We start from the raw sequence: 20,521 nt of genomic DNA, 5'->3' as shown, positions 1-20,521 counted from the left end.
CACAGTCAAGAGACTTGGGACTCCAGCTCATATGTTCCTTTAATTTAACCACTCTTTATGTCTGTCTGCTCTTCTGTGTAAATGATGAATAATAACTAAGATAATACTGAGGAAGACATTTTCCCTTTGAACATAACCTGCAGCGCTGCAGAAGCAAGGAGAGCAAAATATGCCATTGTGTTTAGAGAAAAGGGACAAAACTACGTGTCTTGATAAAGCATCGGGGCCATCCGTGTGTGATAAGTTTACTGAGGATTGGGTATAAACCTTAAGGAAACGTGTCTTATAGTAAACAGATTTCAAAGAGACAGTTGTTACACAGCTGCCACTATTTCAAATGTGGGCAATAAATACTGCAAATGTAAATTGCTATTATAAAATGCAGTAATTTTGATTTCCAAGAGTTTTACTTTCCTATTTTATCCTGCTGTTTATACCCAGCCGAGAGCTGTAGCAATATAAAAATACACATATTTGTTCAAATACTCACTAATACACTGTTTAATTCAAATTGCTTTTAAATAGCTTCCGAAATTCTATTTCATTTTGTTATTTTTGGATTTATTACTGCTTTCATTCATAAAACTGCTGGAATTGCAGACCCTCTATTTTTCTTTACTACAATAAGTTGTATACAAGTATTCTTGATTACTTTCCTGTAGTTCCTTGTGAAATAATAAAATAACGGCTTTTTATGCTCTATTTAAATTTTGAGTGCTAGCCAAGATGCTTCTCTCCCTGTTTTTAGCATCCATTTAAAGCGAGTTTTCTAATCAGCTATGCCCTCCACATCATAAAGCCTCCCCTCACTATCTTTGCTGATAACTCCAGAGATTTTTCAGGCTAGGAAATTATTGGTTATGCTTCCCTAGTCGTGTTTCCCCCAAGAATCTAGCCCTTAGGAAATTCATGCTCTGTACTCCTACTCCTTGATCTCAAGAAATATACAGATTCTGTGAGCAGATGGTTACATGTAATTTCGAAGGTCAGCGTTCAAGGTTAGGAAACTTTAACTCAATACTTACATGCTCTACAACTTCATCCACCTTTGTTTTCAGTAAATATATTTCATTGAACTTAAGCTCATGTTCTCTCTAAATGGTCTCTCTTACTTTTCAGTAAAAGCCCTAAAAGGATAACGTTCCATTTTAAGTGCAAACGTTAGTTTGAATCAGGACTCCTGTTGATTTAAAGGAGATTTCAATACCTAACCAACCCGTGTGTTCGATAAATAACAGGACGACTTTGCATGCTTAAAACTATAGAAGACAGACAAATATATTCTTGCATGCATGTGCACATATGTGTCAAAAAATGTACAATTTAAACTATGGGTGCTGTGCAGAGGGAAGCAAAGCCCTTTTCACCCTTCTCGCGGCTCCTCCTGGTACTAGTGTTTGCTCCTCCAGCAATGCTTCACTGCGACAGTGTTGTGCAGTGTCTCTGATTCAAGTCATACGAGGTAAAAATAAGGCAGAGTGACTCTGGAAAATCAGAACATGACTGTGAGGCTTCAAAGGATGGGGAAAAAATTGCAGAACTTAAAGTAACCCCCTTCAAAACTGCAATGTATCCCTCAACCATCATCTCTCGCAACAAATTTCTGAGAAATTACAAGCAAGCAAATAAATTGAAAACTGGAATGCACCTCCACACATCCTACTTTTTTTGTTATATTCCCTAATCAGCAATGGACTGATGTTACAAATGAAAAACTTGGATTATAACTGTGAAAATAAACTCTGCCAAGAAAACATCCAACTGCAATTGGATCCAAGAAACGGTGCTTAACTCAGGCTGTAAAATGAAAAGACAGTCAATGGCAGAGAGAACTCGTCATTGCGTGCTGGGTTATTATGCTCGTATTTGACTGTTCTCAAGCGTTCAGATGTGCAATATGATTTCTGAAGATGCTCTCAAAAACTGATTCACTTTTAGAAGACGCTACAATGTGTATATCCCCACAAATATTCAATAGATAATCCCGATCCTTTCTCTCCTACCTTCTTCTTATGGTTAAACAGTATTAAGACCTTTATTCGTAAGATCTTTTTTCCTATGTTTTCTGAGATATACCAGAGAAACCTTTATGTTAAATACAGTATAAATTTTAATATTGTAGTTGATATTTGTGTTTCATCTTGTTTACTCTGTTTTTTAAAGAATGGCTCTAAAATTGTCATCCGGCTCATGCAATAAAGTTGAATAGATATGTAAATACTTCTACTCTTCCAGCAGTACCTTTAGCAACCTTTCTTCATTCTACTATTTCCAAGTTCAATTTGCTCATTATTTATAGAAACAAACTCTGTATATCTCTTAACAGACCAACAATATGGGATTGTGATTGTTTTTCTCTTTGTTCCAGTATAGTTTTGCCTAGGCTTTATAACAGATCTACTTGAGGATAAGAAATCTATTATAAGGCATGACAAGGACAACAACTCCTTCGGCTTGCATTGCAGACACAGGGTTAAAATGTGTTTTGTGCCATGAGTTTTGCTGTAACTTGCAGTTACACCGATACTCCGTCGTTGCAGCCTTTCACTCTTTCCTCTGCTGCCTACTACGACTCTTTCTCTTGCTTCAGCTGGTTTAATCCCTTTTTTCTTTTGTGTTTGAAGGCAAGGTCAGAGAGCCGCTCGTCGGCACGGGCTCCCAGCAGAGCAGGAGATAGCTGACGTGGAAGCCACTCTGAGCTGTGCGGGGGCACGGAGGATGCTTGAAAGGGAAGTTCTAACAGGAAAGAAGAAAGCTGGAAGGACCCAAAGGTTTAAGGCATAACCCTTTGGAAACTAGAGGTCAGCTAAAGGTTTTAAATTGTATATAGTTTTCTTCTGCCTTTGAGGGAAAGTTCCTTTAGAGCCCAGCTGGAAGAAAGGACTCAAAGTGATGGGAGGGTTTGCAAGAGCGCTGGTTTTTCTGCCTTATCATCAGTATTGCACGCTTTGCAATATCCGAAGCCTTTTACTTTGCTGTTAAAAAGTCTGTGGAGAGAAGAGTAAATTATACCCTTCAATGACAAATTGACTGTATGAGTAAAGTGCACACACGAAAAATTAATTATAACAACTTTGGCTCTGAAGCTTTCCTCCTTCCTTCCTTCACCCAAAGAAGGACCAAGGGAACGTTGCCTATAGCAGCTTCCAGAACTGTTAGTTCTCACTTCATGTAGCTACATGTCGTGCTTTGAATGTAGGTCATATAATGTGGAGAGGTGAGGATGCTTTGAGCTGGGTACCTGAGACAGCTCTACAACCCGCTGGGCTGAAGGGACCATCAGGCACTCTGAGTCTTTATGAGTAATACAATGTACTCAGGTGAAACACATCAAATAGCAACTCTCCATTTAAAAAATTCTAATCTACAGACTCTTTGTACAGAAGATTGTGCTTTGGCAATTTCTTTAGGTTTTTGCCTTTTCTTTTTTGGCAGCACAGTTGCGAAAGAGTGATACTCTGACATTCTGCAAAGAACTGTAACCTGATTTTCTGGTTCAAAACTAATTTTCATTTCAAATATGACCCAAACAGACATACAAATCTTACTTAAACTTGTCAAATGCTGGGTAAAATATTTCATTTGATAGAGACTGACATTTTTAACCAATATGTTTGATTTGTAAAAATGTTTTTAATTCCAGTTTTTTCTTACAAACTGTGAAGGGAATAGTTTTAGACATGTCATTGCATATCTCAGTGCTCAGCGGTTCACTGGATCACTTTACACGTGATATATGACATAACCAAATCATGGGCCTTTAATTGCTTATATTCTGTAAATGCAGGGACGAGATTTTAACTATTCAATTAAAATTATTAAAAGAGAGCATCTACATTACAAAATTCAAAGTCTAACAAGTTTCCTGGAATTAGCTGAACAAACTCCAGCTGTGTTTAGATAGAAAACCCAAACACGAGAAATTTGTGGTTTCATCTCTATCCCTATTCCTGATCACGTACGTAAGAAAGAAATCCTTCCTTCATGTGATGTATCCCTGAATATACAGGCAGCTCAATCGATGTTGAAGGAATTAAGTAAAGGTTTGCAGATTCAGGACCTAAATTATAGTATTTTGAGCCTGAGTTACATGGTCTTTTTTATAATATATATATTTTTTTCTTTTTAATATAAATATATTAGTCAGTCTCATTTAGAAAGCAGAATAGATTGCACACCCTTACATTTCTAGAAAAGCTATATTATAGTGACTTTGGTGATTTCACCTTTGTACCCACTGTGAGATGCTTTACAATCACTCTATCCAAAACCTGAAATATTTGGCTGTGAAAACCTGTACAACGAATACTGGTTTTTGCATTGTTTTTGTGAGAATTGGCAAATAATTATTTATGTACAGTAGGTGGGGTTGTTTTTTCTTCTTTTCTGAAGTGTAACTACAAAAGAAGAAAGTGTTGAGAAAGATGCAGTTTCGTTTTTTGGCCTCTCTACAGAAGTGTCTGATAAGATTTAAATCAATTGCATGGAGGAAAAATCCAATGCATTGAAGCAGACAGCTTGGGATGCTCTACAGCAAATTATTCCAACCCACTGCAAATGTTTATAATGAAAATGAGAACTGAACTTAAGTTACACCAGAACAATATGGGAGGTGGAGGTATGAACATACTCTGATAAATAGGTTGGGCATAGGGCTGTGCGTGCCTTCCCCTGTTTTGCAAACATTATGCACAGTCAGAAAGTCCAGTTGACTCTTAATACAGAACTAATTTGCTGCTTTTAGATAGTACTACTTAAATTGTTCTTGATAAATAAATTATTGGCTGAATCGAGCCCTAAATTTACATATCATCTGATCCAAAGTTGTGCATTCATTATTCACAAGTGTCTGATGAACAGTTTATGAAAAAACAAACATTAACTATGAATTTTGTAGGATGATTGACTCACCACCAATGAGAAAATTGTTTTAACAGTGATTAAATAGGTAAGCTTAAATACAAAAAAACCCAGCAGCTTAATCATAGCAGTACTGAACACAGTTATGCATAAGTGCATTTGTTCAGACAAATAAATATTTATCCAAAAAAAAACAATTATCAGACACTAATGTAAATGAAGAGCTGTGGTAATTGTGGTTATGGAGTTTCCGACTTACTTTAACATACTTACACTGAACAGTGGCTGAAATATCAGGCTGGAGCTGATCAAAACGTATAACTGAGCAGCACAGAGAAATTTCAAATAACTGTAGTAGAGGGGCTATAAATAATGTGTAGACCAAGAACTGATCTCTTTTGAAAGACTGCGAGGTAAACAGGACTGTCCTAAGTCTCATCAAACTATCGATCCTGAATTCAGTTCAGTTCTACCGACTCGTCTTTCACTTTATCCAAAGACTCAAAGGTCTAAGGCTATGGAGGAGCCATCAACGCATTTTGTGATGATTATATGGTCTGCATTGGATTTCTAAATTTTAATTAGTAAGGTATAAAAAGTCTTTTAGCCAGACAAATCTATAATACTGCCAAGGTTGACCAATGTCACAAAATATAAATCCATACTGGATACTTCCGTACTGGAAGTCTTTAGGAAAACTTTGTGTTGTTAATGTCTGAAAGGCTCCTAAACACGTGAATAAGCAGCAATGACCTGGTTATATGGAAAAACTTACAGCAAAAGCTACTCAAGCTATTTTAATTGATTGTTCAGTCACCTGTAAATGATGCCCCTGGCTACAAAATGCAAATTTACCTCAAAATATTTTTGTTCTTATGATGAGAAAAAGGTCTGCTGCACTTTGATTCTCAATAAACTTGGCTTGAGAAGTCTCTTCTCTGCACACTTCAAGTTATATACAATACATTAATATATATAGTATCCATATACAAATTATGTATTTTAAATCCTGGAATATTTGTTGCATGATGTAGTTTTCTGATATTTTCTCCAATCATATCTTAAATTATTTAAATTATAGGATTGATACTTTTCCCTTGAAAGACTATTCCACAATCTGTTATGTTTCACTGTCAAGGAGATTTCTTCACATTTTTTTAAGCTATACCCCATTAAGTTACTCTATATAATTTTTCCTAATTCAGCTCATTCTTCAAATATTTATATGTAGTTTATGTACCTATTTACTCATTACTTAGTCAGATTCTCCATACATAGCCCATTCTCCAGTCTTAAAGAATTTTCCCTAAGGGTTTATTTTTTCTCGGAATGTGATAGGATTGCTAGCACAGAAGAAAGATTATTTTTTCAGATTTATATTATCCTAAATAGATTAGGGCAATATGTGTGCTTATGCATAGCTCATGCAGTGCCAGCGAATGTAGAAGTACTAAAAAAGTATAGAAATTGGTCTGTTGGCCTTGTGTTGTGCTTTGGACAGCACTCGGTAATCAGAAGTGACATCCAGCTGAACAATTGCAGAGAGCAGTGGAGCCAGAACACGGTGCCTTGGCGAGGGCGCATTCCCTTCATCGGCACCTGGCTATTGAAGGGGCAGAGAAGTCGTGTTAGTCTGCAGTGTGGAAATAAAAACATGCATTTGTGTTTGTACATACGTATCTCTGCGTACACACATGTATGGACATGGATGGTAAAGAGTACGCAGCTGCTGGATGAGAGAATGAAGCTAAGCACAAAAGAAAAATTAGTAATAATCAGTGATTTTCACACCATTGAATTAATATTTTTATGTTCTTTTTGCTGCAGTTAAGGAAATGCATAGGTTCTACATTGTTTTCGAATTTTATAGGTGCTAAAAATGTTCTATTGATGTGTATCCCATATTCAGAGCATGGCAGCCTGGTGCTGTGCTCCAGCTCTATTTAAAACCTATTAGAGGAAATCTTTCTTATTGATTCCAGCAGCATGTGAGCTGCACAGAGGGCTGTGCTGAACAGTCCAACTCATTTGCCCAGGGAAGTGATGGAGTCACCATCCCTGGAGATGCCTAAAAGGTGTTTAGACGAGGTTCTTAGGAACATGATTTACTGCTAGAGTTAGGTTAGGTTATGGTTGGACTCCATGATCCTGAGGGTCTCTTCCAACTGAAATGATTCTATGATTCTATTGAAGTTATTCACATCTTTGGGAACCTTGTGTAGCTCTTTGGGGAAGGGGGAAGGTACAATTCTCAGGTCTAGTGGTTTGGGGTTTGATTAGGGAAGATAAAGTGTTATTTTTTTGAACTCTTCAAATTTTAATTCTTGGCTATAAAAAAGTGAAGTGGTGTATAGGCCATCTGACAGCATCACTTGCACTTGGATGTTTTGATGAAACCTCAGTCTGAGTCTCTTGGGCTGAAGGGAAGAAACTTCTGTCGGTTATTTCTGATTTTAGATCAATGACTTCTTCAAGCATGGGCAGTTTTAATATTTCTCCAAGATTATCTTGTAGAAAGAGCTGGAAAGTGTGTTATGGGGCATACAACATCTTAATTTATCAGGCAAGGGGAGCTACCACAGATGTTGGCTCTTTGCTGTGTATCTGCAACACCATTTTTTCCTTTCCCCTGTATGGTATCTCACATTTGTGAGCTCTGGACAGAGCCCAGCAGGTCCTGAGAGCCCGTCACAGCCTCCAGCCTGTGCTGGCAGCTTCCAAACGCTGCAGCAGCCTGAGACTTGTCTGGTTGTCACAGTCCACAATGTGCCAAAACCCTCTGCAATCCAACGCCCACACCTCCGAGCAAAGGCACCAACCTTGTACTCATATAATTATTTCCTTAATTAAACAAGCAAGTGAACAAATGTTTAGAAATTATAACCAAAAAAGCTCAGAGAGTGAAATAAATTTTAAATGACAGTTCTCATAAAAACTGTGAAAATTTAACAACTGTTTCAACCTTTTTCTCCTTCTCCAGAAACAGCTCAAAACCATTGATTAACCTTCAAATTTACGGTGCCTACTACAACATGACTTTTCTAAAACTGTACACCCAGTCTTTGAAGTATATTTGAAGTGTATTTGCTCCTTACACATACACTCAGAGCATGGGGAGAAGATGTTGCACACCCATGTGCAGAATTAGGAATCATGGTAGAATCCACTGTGCCAAGAGAGCGACTGGAACAAACTGCAAAACAGAGAAATCTAGGGTCCACATTGATAATCAGGTTGACAAGAGTAAAAAGTGCTCCCACACCATGTAAAAGCTTCACTCCTTTGATTTACAAGAGTATTTTGACATGTACTGTGTACCTGGTTTTGTTTTTGTTTCACATGAGGCTACAATTTATGGACTATGCTCAGCCTTATCTGCCCCTGTCACAGCCAAATCCATATTAGAGGCTGCTAAAGGAGACTTTATCTGCTAACAGAATTATTTAAATGTGATCACCTGAACCCTCAACCCTACAGGCAGCTGGCAGAGAGCCAGGGGAACTTCTCTGGTTGTTCTTATACTGCTCAGGTGGTGATGGGTGATGGTCACCAGCTGTGCTCCCCAAGGAACCACAGTAATGTGCTGAACGAGGTGAGTCCCATGAGCATTTCTGTAAGCTGCCATTTCTAAAGGTGATTTTTTGTTTTCTTTTAGTTATCTATCTCTCTTCCAACATGTCCTGGTGACGTCTACCTAAGGCTGTCTAACCGCTCGGCACTGTATTAGGTGGACTAAAGAGAGGCTGAACTGTAGAGATGGGTAGATGTAGTTGAGATGGGAAGACACACAGTATCATTTTGCTCATTTAAACAGTGAGGGATGCTCATAATTCCCATTTCTGGCTTATATATGCGCACAAAGAAGTTATATATCATCCTGTTAACCACACGTGCTTCTCCCACTGCCAGGAAAAGGGGCTGCATCACATTTTGCGAAACAAAAGTGGGAGAAGCTGATGTGAGTGGATGGATTAAAAAGGTTTTGCTACTCCTGGTTGTCTATGTTGGTGCTGGGATCAGGGTTATGTCCTCATTGCCCTGCTGGGACCCTGCCCCAGGCTCTGTGCTGCACAAACGCTGCTCATTCCTTGTCTTGGCTTGAACTACAGGGTTACTGCTTCGGTGTCACTTTATATTAATTTCTATGGGGCTGGCAGAATTCAAACATAAATCTACGTGTTGCCTGTATTGATTTATTCCTTCTCTCAGTTACTGCAAGTTTTCATTGCTTCAGCAGTTTTCCTGGCTGTCTCTATCTGTGTTAGTTTTGTGCTGCACTGTTGTTCCCTGTAGGTTTAGTATTTTTCTTTTCTCTGCAGTTCCTTGTGCTGAAGGAATCATCACCTGCTTCTTTGTCACCGCACATCTGGGTGGAATTAGGCAGAAATAAGGTAAGAAGGTACTAGGATGCAAAACTTCATGCTTATGGCACTGCACAACAACTACCCTGCCAAGCTCATAGCTGACTCTGTATCGATTACTTTCACAGAACCAGTAAATAAACATGAGAGAACACTGTCAGTCTTGACCCACATGCATTTTATCGCCATATCTATGGCAAAAAAGCCAAGAGAGATGCTGACCTTTAAGCTAAAAGTGATGTGACCGTAATTCCATGAGTTTGTTTTTCTCAACAGAAAAAAAGGTTAAGGAGAAAGAACATTGTGGAGTCAAACAGGAGAACGTTCTCCAGGGCTAGAAAAGTAGACTTCAGATTAAATTATTTCCTCAATTTGTTTAGAAGAGAACAGATGAAACCTACCATAAGACTCTGGCTGCAAACTGTTTTCTTGGATATGTTTAGGAAGAAATGGAGCAAGGGTATTAAAAAAGGTAAAATTCTAATGTTGTACTTCTTTTTTAGTGGAGACTGCACAAGAAATAAATATAAATAAGTCTGTTTAAAAAAAAATTCTAAGCTAGTCACAGTAAATGTTCAAAGAATCAGAAATGGCTGAACTACTTTTATATACACATACTTTAATTCAGCTTTTTCATACGTTTGAATTAAAATAGGCTTAAAGTAGTTGCTCTAGTACAAAGGCTTTTATACATCTTTAGATCAGCTCTCCACTTTTTGAGGTGTTGATCACCTGTAAAACAGTAGCTATAAATGAGGAAATACAGCCCTTTCAATTTTGAACAGAGAAGGTAACATTTGAAATGCTACATTAAGCTTTTGAGCAGGATATTTCTAAAAAGAAAGATAAATAAAAGAGTTGGGAAGACTGCAAATAAAAGAGTGAAAGGTTTATAATGTCGGATTGCAGGAAAGCTGAACATACTCGATTTAGAGGAAAGGAATGACAATAAAACAACAGGCTGCAAATCCATACAGTGATTTCACGGCAAAGAGAGGCACTAATTGCTCTTGTCAGTCTTGAAGGTGAAATGAAGGAGTTGTGGGGCTAAATGAGAAAACATAAAACAAGATGTCTTGATACTTCCTGCTGTAGGGCAGTGTCTTCAGTTGCTAGAAGTTTTGCTTAATAGTGATGCCATAGGTTAATTCATTTTTTGATGGAATTGTATTGTTAAGGCTCTCTAAGCCCCAAATTTTAGTTGAAGTTGCCCACTTACAATAATAAGATTCAGTGAAGTTATAAGGAGTACAAGCTATTTTCAAAAAGCAATGGTTGCCTATGTTGAAATGTTTTGATTTTTAACATTCTTTCTCTTTAATTAGGAAGGGCAGCAAAATAGAATTTCTTCAGGGGAAAGCAGGGAGATTTCCAGATTTTGAAAGTGCTTGGAAAATTAAGAAGCGATAATAAAGTATTAAGGTAGGAAAAAATGTATTCCCTCTGCCCCATTTCTCCTCTTTATCTTTTTCAGTTCTGGGATCCTTCAAAGCACCCAGGGAAAGCATATTGACAATAACCATGGTTTTTGTAGTTACCTTCAGTGCCTCAGTGATAAATCCATGCCCCCTGGGAATCTGCTAATCAGGGACTGAAAACAGCTATCTAGATAATAAAAGCTGCAGGATAACCCATTTAAAAGTTACTTTGCAGAAATTATGATTACTGAGTCTTGCAGCAATATACATATGAATTGTCTCCTGACTTCGACGGAGTCAATTAAAGCCACTTAATTAGCGCAGTTAGTAATCATCTGCTAAAATTACAGACTTTCTTTTCCGTTATGATTTGTCTATTTTAATACCATTTAAAAAAATGAACCTGCGTGGACAAATTTGGTTAAGCATTTTCTCTAGTTTACACCTTAATTTTGCACTGAACAAGTATTCATAAACATTTATCAGACCTGCTTTTATCCCTTATTATCACTCGCTCTTAAACCTTCTTCTGAAATCTGAGACATGTGCACCCCTTTTCCTTTGCTTGTTTTTTTAATTGAATTTGTTAATCATGAAAGACCAACAATCTTCCCTTATAGGAGACTTGTTTAATGCACTGGATTGCACTTCGATTTTGGAGTAAATCTGTTCTCTCAAGTAGTTCTGGTACAGGGAAGTCTGATGATTCTGCATTTAACATATATGTTGGGGAAATAGGCAGTGGAAAAAATAGGTATTGTAAATCCCAGCACTGTGCTGGAGAGACAATGGGCTCATTATTGCCCAGGAGTCTGGCCCACAAACTAGGGTAGGAGGAAGGGGAATCATAGTAACAAAGCTTTTAGATATTGATTCGTCTTAACTTCTACAAGCAACAAAAACATTTTCATGCTTAGCAAGGATTCTGTTAGTGTATCCAGTTTGAATGCTTATGTCTAATATGTCACCTGTAGCATCCCCAAATGGGCAATTTTTCTCTACTGAGGAAACAGTTCCTCGGCACGCGAAGCACTCCTATCGGATGTGGCTCACGTTATGTTCTGGAGTTGATTCTGTGATGACAAATCCCTTTAATTTTGACTTGCTTCTATTTATCAAACAAGTGGGAAACCGAAATATTGCAAGAATTATTGTCAAGCAAAGCATTTGTTTTGACAGTATTGAAAAAAAGGAGAGATATTATCCTGTGACAATATATCTTTTTATGCCTGAGAGGCATTGATTTACAGCGGAGGCATTTACAGCTCTTCGCATGCAGCACGCGCCTCAAAAATTGTTTACAAGAACAAGTAACATCTGCCTAACTGACCTGTGAAATTCTGAGTGTTTTTTTTCTAAAACAGTTTGCAGAATCCCAGAATGTCAGGGATTGGAAGGGACCTCGAAAGATCATCCAGTCCAATCCCCCCACCGGAGCAGGAACACCCAGCTGAGGTTCCACAGGAAGGTGTCCAGGCAGGTTTGAATGTCTCCACAACCTCCCTGGGTAGTCAGTTCTAGTGTTCTGTCACCCTCACTGAACAGAAGTTCCTTCTCAAATTTAAGTGGAACCTCTTGTGTTCCAGTTTGAACCCATTACCCCTTGTCCTATCAGTGGTTGTCACCGAGAAGAGCCTGGCTCCATCCTCCTGACACTCACCCTTTAGATATCTGTAAACATTAATATGGTCACCCCTCAGTCTCCTCCACGCTAAAGAGCCCCAGCTCCCTCAGCCTTTCCTCATAATGGAGATGCTCCACTCCCTTAATCATCATTGTTGCCCTGCATTGGACTCTCTCCAGCAGTTCCCTGTCCTTCTGGAACTGAGGGGCCCAGAACTGGACATATTCCATATTCATGCACCCATGAAAGCATGGGGTGGAAGTTGGCTTTGAATCATCTCTGCTTTCTGACTTTCTAGCTCCCTGTTGATATCAGACCAGTTTTAGGTACCAGCTGAACACCCCCTTTCCCCCATCTACATAGATAATAGAAGTGGTTGTCCTTCAGTGCAGAGTGTTGGTTCCCAGAGCTCTCATCATACTTAGCCTCACTTTGTTCAAAGTGGAGATCCTTAAATCTTTCACAAAAAAAACTGTGCAGGGAATTGTCTTCAGTTGAATGAATTCTCAGTTGCGTGGGTGTATCCAGAGAAGTCAGACTGAAGCCAACAAGATATTTCAGATGTCTAGTGACCTTAAAATTTTCAATCTGAATTTAAATTCAGATTCATAGTATAAATAGAACCCAAATGAAAGGTAATTTAAATAAGTGTGGTTGCTCAACACACTTTTTTTTTTTTTTTTACTATTTCTCAGATTTGAGTAATATAGACCCATATAGAATATTCTCCTTACATTTCATTTGCTTTATTGATGCATGTGCATGACCTTACACTTGTGGGAAAAGTGTCCAGGTCTGGACTCCATAAACCATCACAGTAAAGTCAGTAAAAATATCCATGTGACAGACTGAATTGTAAGAACTGTTACAATACAGAGATCAATAACATGGGTTTGAATGCTGTTATTAAATATAGAAGTGCCTCAGTAAATGAAAAACCACATCAACTTTCTATGAACCAATGTGTTTTAGAGGCAGAGTAAGCTATAGATCAAGCTTTGACAAATTTTTCTCCTGTTGAATAGATTAATTTTTTGCTCCAGCCTACATTCCACCTATTGGAGAAAAAGGAAAGTCATTCATCCTACAAAGACAAAGTGATTTCAAATGAAGCAAAGGAACGCACAGCTCCGAGCAGAAAGATTTGATTTAGAAGCAACTTTGCTCAAATATTGGTGTATCATAAATTTTAAAGTGTGTTCATTTCCACTTAGGGATAATTCCTGCTTTGGAGGAAAAAAGGTTCTTTTTTATATTTGTGACACTCTGGAAAAATAAAAATTGAGTCCTATTGTCTTTTTGCACAAAAAATTGCAATTCTATGGATTTTTTTCTTCGCAAGAACGAAATATAATAGTACAATTTTATATCTTTCAAAATGCATTATAATTGCTATCTTTTTTTTAACTAGCTATCCTCATTTCATAATTGGTTTGCTAATAGAAAGTTCTTACAGATCTCATTTCTCAGGATTTCTTTGGCTTTTGTTAGTTATAACATGTTGACCTTGAGTCTGAACTCCAGTGTCCGTGTCCTTTGTTTCCATGAAGTTCAAGCTTGAAGGTCCTATTTCCTCCTCAAAAGGTGATTGGTCTTGCTTTATAGATCAATTCAAGAAAGAGATCTTGTAATGGCAAATTCAATTGTGAAGGGACCACTGTTAGTTGGACTTTAGTGATCAAGTGGAGCAACTTGATTCACTATATTTATGGACCAGACAAGACTTTTTTGGCTTTATTTATGGCTGATTTTATGTTACTGATACATTTCTACACTGGCAGTCATTATTAAAAGCATTTTGATGTTACTTTCCTCACTGCGCTAATAAGTTCACATTGACAAGGAAGCCACTAAATTGCTGGATATAATAATCAGTGAAATAGTCTGTCCTTTTGTTAAATACTATTTGGAGGCAAAGCTTTGGTAGTTCTTAAGAGTAAAAGAAATTGTTGTAGCAGTGAAAAGAACTAGAGCAATAATTTTTAATCAGGGTCCTATTATTTCTTGGATATTCACAGCCAACTTTAAAAGGACCTTTAAAACCCTTTGATGGTATGTTTGTGTTCCTTCTAGAGCTCTTCTGCTGCAAGAAATCTAAATAGATGGACTTAGTTAAGGAATACTAAAAATGATCAAAGCTGAGTGCTTTTGAAAATTCTATGTTTTCTAGAAAGATTTTATAAAATTGAGAAAAACAATAAGAATTTGTCTTGTTTGTTTGAAATTCTGCAAGCCTATTTTCACCATGCTCCAAAATCATTTATCCAAAACAGGATGCCTTGATTTTGATTTTCTGTTTGTAGACTTCCTGAGAGGTTGTATTTTTCTATTAACATATATTACGAAGGTTGGTATTATTTGTAAGCATCTTCTCACTTATAGTAAATGCAAGGTAAGCTAAAAACATCTTTTCCAAAAAGGTTTGAAATATTATATCCAAGTTAAGAAAAAAAAGATGATGTAATGATAGGAGAAGGACCTGCGATTTTTTTCAGTCAAACACTATATTAAGAAAGAACCCAAAAGAGGAGAAAACAGATAGGAGGAGATATTAGAGAAGATAAACAGAATAGTTAGGGTGATACTAGTAAATAATACTTAGGGATATCTTTAAAATATCTAAAAGCATTTTCTGAAATATTGGTTTACTTATATATAGTCCTTCATTCCCTGCGTATATATTCATTGCATGTCCCTATAAATCCCCATTATCTCTATTTACTAGTGCTCCATTTTTTCCTGTACTTGTGACTGACAAGCAGAAGAAATATAATCTCAGAAGCGATAAAACATTACTTGACGGTTCAAGAAGTTTCTCCCAATGCATCCCCTAGAAGACAGCACAGCTAGATTGCCAGCCTTGTGCTTGGTTATCTTACTCGCCTCTAAATGATGTGAAATAATTTTAATAAAACCCGATGTGAAATAGATTCGCTTTCAGGAAATGTGCATTGCGGCCTAAGATGTCAGCGGAGATTTTTTTTATCGAAAGATATTCATTCCTCTATGAGTTTGATATTAAAATGAAAATGAATGCTTTCTTTTTATAAATAAGATCAAGAAGTTTAGGCCCTTCCTCCATTGACAGGTCTGTGTGGACACAGGATGTTAACGTGTTGATAGTTAAGGATGTAACCATAACTGACCTTATCTGCTTTCCCCAGTAAATTGAATATAACAGTATACAGGTAGTGTCATTTATGCAAAAAATTGAAGAGCACAGGCTGGAACGGAGGCAGGAGCATGGAAGTGAAAGCTCTGCCAACTTCCTTCAGTGATGAATGCTCCTCACAGCCCTCAGCGAATTGCTCAGATTGTTTTGTGGAGCTCCAAATCATGGTGCTCACCTCCACACTTGCCCTTGCTTCTACAAACTTGGCCCTTGAGTGTGATGTAGATTGAGGAGCCACTTTTCTCCATCTGAGCGTGCTGTGCTCCCTGCTCCTCTGCTGGGTCTATTAGCAGTGATGAGGTGGCTCTTCGCAGCTTCTTATGGGTGAAGATCCTTAATTCTCTCTCTCAATAAATTCCGCAAGCTGACCCTGGCCTATGGGGACAGTCCATGGGACTAACAGTGGTCATCTACCAGCTGAACATCTGGGAGATTGATGAGTAGGTACAATTTCAGACCAACTGAATGAGCTGCAAAATGATCTGAGCTTTGTCCTCCGAGGTCTCCCACGTTAAACCCGAACTATCAAAGCCTGGAATTACTCTCCAGTGTCAGTGCAGATGTTCATCTTTAGTAAGTGAGAGCCCATTGAAGATGAAGATAACATGTCACTACCAAGGCCTCTTGCTCAGCTGTGGCCCTTCAAGACAATGAGAAAAAAAGAAGAATTTTAAAACTAAATACATCCCTAAGCTCTTTTTCAGGCTTCATTTCAAGTTTGTAGGGCACATTTAAACCACTGCAATTTGTTGCTGTGCTACTCTCCCACCAGATGTGCAGAATTAAAGCTTCCCTCAGGTAGTTTGGCGTGGTGCCTTCCTACCCACTCACCAAAAGGGAAAGAAAGGAAGTGTTTTTAAGATGTAAACCTATTAGACGCAATAGCATAATCCCATACCTGCTGAAAATGATCTCATATCATAGAACAACACACGCAAAATGATATCTAATCTTAAATTACTTATCCATGCCTGCAGAATTAAATGGCTGTATGTGTCACTGTGAACACTTTCAAAGTGTCTCCAGGCTGCAGGACAGCACCAAATAAACTATTCTCTTTATAAGAATATTTCCCTCAGCAGTTAAAATAATAAGACCTTTTCTAGTAGTTTCCCCATCTCTGTAAACTGAGGTGCCCGCATTTTCTCAAATATCAGTGAGTTTGGTTAAAGTTTCTTACATCCCACTGTCCATCAGCAAGAGCTATGGAAAATGTGATTATTATTGTATATCTGCTTTGACAGGTTGGTTATCAGTCATAGTTGTTTACATGTCAAATACAACACCTGAAGTCCCCAAAGTCCACCAAATAAGCACATGTAGTCGAAATATCTTTCAAAATGTGAAATATGCTACTAAGATGCCTCTAGATTATGTCAACAAATACAGTACAGAGGATAACTCTTCCTATATAGCAAATATATTATATAAGGCAACTATGAAAAACTTTGAAACACAAGATATTTGAAATCTCATTTGATAGAGATGCTTCTCACTAAAGCAATTTCTCTCAAAGAAGTATGGATCTAATTTGCCAACTGTGATTTGATAGAAGAAATATATATATTGATTTTTATATATATATATATTTTTTTTTTTTTTCTAACACAGGGTAGATTTTACTACAGAGCAGGGGGAGGGGAAAAGGGATAAAAGTACTCAGTTTTCTCCCATATTAATACTTCATCAAAGGCTCCCTGTAAACAGAGACATTCCCTTCCATAGATGCAACAACTCCGTAGAGCCCCAAATAGCTTATTTCTAAATCCTCTATAATATTGTATGTCATGATCATCTCCTAATAAAACCTGACTGTAGCCAAAGGCTTCTGTAATATACAGTCATTTAACTTTATTACAGATTCATTTTAGATTGTCTCTTTAAAGGGAGAGTTTTTAAAATGATCTGGTAAGAAAATAACATCTTGCCGAATGTTTCACCATTTTTCTCCATATAATGACTATGTTGTAAGACCCAACAACTGTATTATTCACCTATACAACAAGATAACATGAGAGGAATACAACAAATTTTGATAGGGTGTCATGAGGAGAAGATGCACTGAGCAGTGTCTACATGAGTCCTCCTCTCAGGACCATTGAGACTTACTTTGAATTAAGAAAGTGTTAATTTGAAGTACAATGGAAATATGTGACCCCATTGATTAACACTTTTTCTTAATATTTTTTTCCTGTGTTTTCCGTTTGCCTTGAGAACTGGAGACAGGCACGCTTGGAGTGGTGATTCCCAAATTTTACTGTGTGAAGCCACTAAAACTAAAAAGTTCAAGCATTTGTCCCAGGTTTTGTGATTCTCTCTGCAGTCAAAAGAAGAGGCACAACTAAAAATAGGATTTTTCTTTCATGATATTCAGGAGTACAGTTCTCAAGTGTGAATTTTTGAGAAACGCCTTTGATCAGATATCATTTTGGGCAAGGTGAAGCTGAGCTTTGTCCTTGTAATCTGTTATTTTAATGATGCTACTTTGGAGCCTCACAAGCTTTCTGTTGTCACCAAGTCCAAGGAAGATATGAAAGAGCTGGGTAGGAATGACAGGGAGATTAATGGACCAAGAAACCCATGGGAAATCTCCAGGTGCTTTACTTCAAGGGCTTAACACTCATTTTGTACCTGGCCTCACCAAAGGAGGTGTTGTTGTCCACCTTGGGTCATGGTGTTTTCTTTGTAATTAGGTGCTAAAGAAGAGAGAAAAAAAAAGTTTGTTAACCTTAATGACACATGTGTAAAGCAAAGCACTTAGTATTTATTATTTTTCTTGACTTATTTATGATACTGTTTTTTCTTCCTCTTGTAAAATCTGCCATTCTCTGTCTAGCTCAGTGCTATAAAAAGAAGCAAAATCTTCAGCTTTTCCTATGAAATTCTCTTTCCAGTCTGAGTATTTGCCCTCAGACTGTGTCTGTTATTCTGGCGATGTAAATACTTAATTTTGCTGTTGTTCAACTTGGATATTTAAGTCTCCACTTTTATATATGCACCAAAAGTGGCTTTGTTTGAAAGCAACAGTAGGAGAGTAGAGCACTTATATTTTGAATCTAAATCAATTTTTTTTGTTGTTTGGTTTGCTATTCAAACTCTGTGCTGCATTCTGTAACTAAAGGCAGATCCTCTTTACAGTGATTTTCAGATGCCAGCGAAGCCGGAATCGCTCTCTGTACATCCCTCTCTGCCTTACAGGCCAGATAAACACACACTGATGGGCCATTTCCATGCCACTTCAGTCATGGTATATTTTCCTCTATCTTTTGATTCCATAATATGATATATGAAGCAAAATCAATAATGCTTGCTTTTAAGGTTAAGAGCACAGCTAAATAAATAATTCATGAGTCATTTGATCAATGTGACTTCAGAGAACATCCACCAGAAGAGAACAATTTTCTCAGATATACCCATTATTTGAAATTATCTGACTATTGTCTTGGGTAAATTTTTGAGTCCTTATCTTGACCAGAAAACTATTTTAAATAAGCACTTGCTATTTGTGCACTGCTACTTATTTGTGACCTGCCAGCTCTGAGTCACCTGGTGCTGCCTGGCTGATTGGATCAGCAGCACAACTCTTCCCTGCAAATACTTGATGAACAAGCGTGAATAAGCCTTAAAAGAACAAAAATAAAATCTTGGTTCTGGTTGCAGGCTGAAACTTGGCTGGAGTGAACTGATTTCAACAAGAGATTGAGGACTCTTCATCCAGTTCTGGATGAACAGTGGCATCATCCCCGGAGCACAACAGCCTCTCCTGGCCACTCAGTCCATGGAATCGGGTTAGAGCTGGATGAAAATAAAGCACCCAAAATAGCACAGGACCTCCTTCTGACACATTGTAATGCTGCTGACATTTGCATTTCCAAATTCTACTTTCCGGGACTAGTGAGGACAGGTTTGTCCCACCTGCTTAAGTGCTGCCTTGATGCTAGTACAGCATGAATTATGTATGGCATGTATAACTGTATCCCTATATTCACCTTGTTCCAAACTGGAGTTTCCTAAGCAGTTAAATGACTTTTGTACAAAACAAAAAACCTGGATTCCCATTGAATAACATCACTTAAAGCAAGAAGGCCAAGAGCTTTCAGATCAGGCTCCAGGGGAGGTTTGAAAGAACAACAAGACTTGTGTCTTTCCAGTTCCTACCTCTGATTGTACTTCCATAATAGTATCACTTGGGGATCATTTTTGCCACACTTGTGGAGAGAGTGGGCCTATCTGGAAGATGTGATGCCTTCCTACACCTTCTGGAAAGGCAATTAAGCTTGTGCAGGGACCTGATGTTTAATTGAGATAGGATGCTCAAAGGCATGAAGAATTGGTGTTGTCATGCTAATCATAACAAGATTCAAGGCAAGAACCACGGAGTATTTTTGCATTTCAGACAGATTGTCAGCTGAAGATTGATTATGTGTGTGCCTTGAGTCTGAACAAAACTTTTTGAGGAATTTTCATCCAGTGAATTGGTTTTTTTTGCCTGCAAGCCAACACACTTGCTCTGTGCCGGAACTGCAGCACACTGTTTCTTTGCAAACTGAAGTAAAACAAACAGTGAAACATGCTCACCAGAGGAGCATGAAATGTAAGCTCTTTTGTATCATGTTTTGGAGAAATACATGTAATCCCACAAAAATGTTTTCCAAAACTGAGGAAAAAAAACTCTGACAGAATTATTGTAATTCCCTTGCTTGTTCTGTGAAGAATCAGTCCATCTATCCTCCCACTAAACCATACCTGACTATGGGTGGGTGATGACACTTTACCCAAGGTAGGACCTTCTTCTGCCTCCACCAGGCAGGCAATGGGTGGGTGAAGGGATAGAGAAATATTCAATTTGTCAGCTAAATGCAAATGCTTAATGGCAAAGGAAAATGAAGACCTCTAATCAAAGTACTAATAATGGTGTTAATATTTAAATATGCTCCATATCAAACGTTTTATTTTGTTGAGTTACATACGTCACATTTATGTTAAGAATAGCTGTTTAGGGCACCAGCACATGTTTATTTTTGGAGCTTTCAGAGTATGTATGCAATTTCTTGAAACATGTCATAGGAATGGAGAAAATATCCAT

General features: G+C 37.8%; 1 long non-coding RNA gene across 1 annotated transcript; it reads left to right on the top strand.

The window, feature by feature from the left end:
• Positions 1 to 2,721: 2,721 nt before the first annotated feature.
• On the top strand, positions 2,722 to 18,657 carry LOC139828681 (uncharacterized). The gene is made up of 3 exons (XR_011740589.1): positions 2,722 to 2,801; positions 9,180 to 9,251; positions 18,574 to 18,657. It is a non-coding gene; the product is annotated as an uncharacterized lncRNA (long non-coding RNA).
• The last annotated feature ends 1,864 nt before the right edge of the window (positions 18,658 to 20,521 follow it).

This window comes from Patagioenas fasciata, chromosome 9 (genome assembly GCF_037038585.1).
Source record: "Patagioenas fasciata isolate bPatFas1 chromosome 9, bPatFas1.hap1, whole genome shotgun sequence".
In the NCBI taxonomy this organism is placed as follows: domain Eukaryota; kingdom Metazoa; phylum Chordata; class Aves; order Columbiformes; family Columbidae; genus Patagioenas; species Patagioenas fasciata.
The sequence above is the reverse complement of the archived record's forward strand: the minus strand, read 5'-3'. Positions and strand labels throughout refer to the sequence as shown.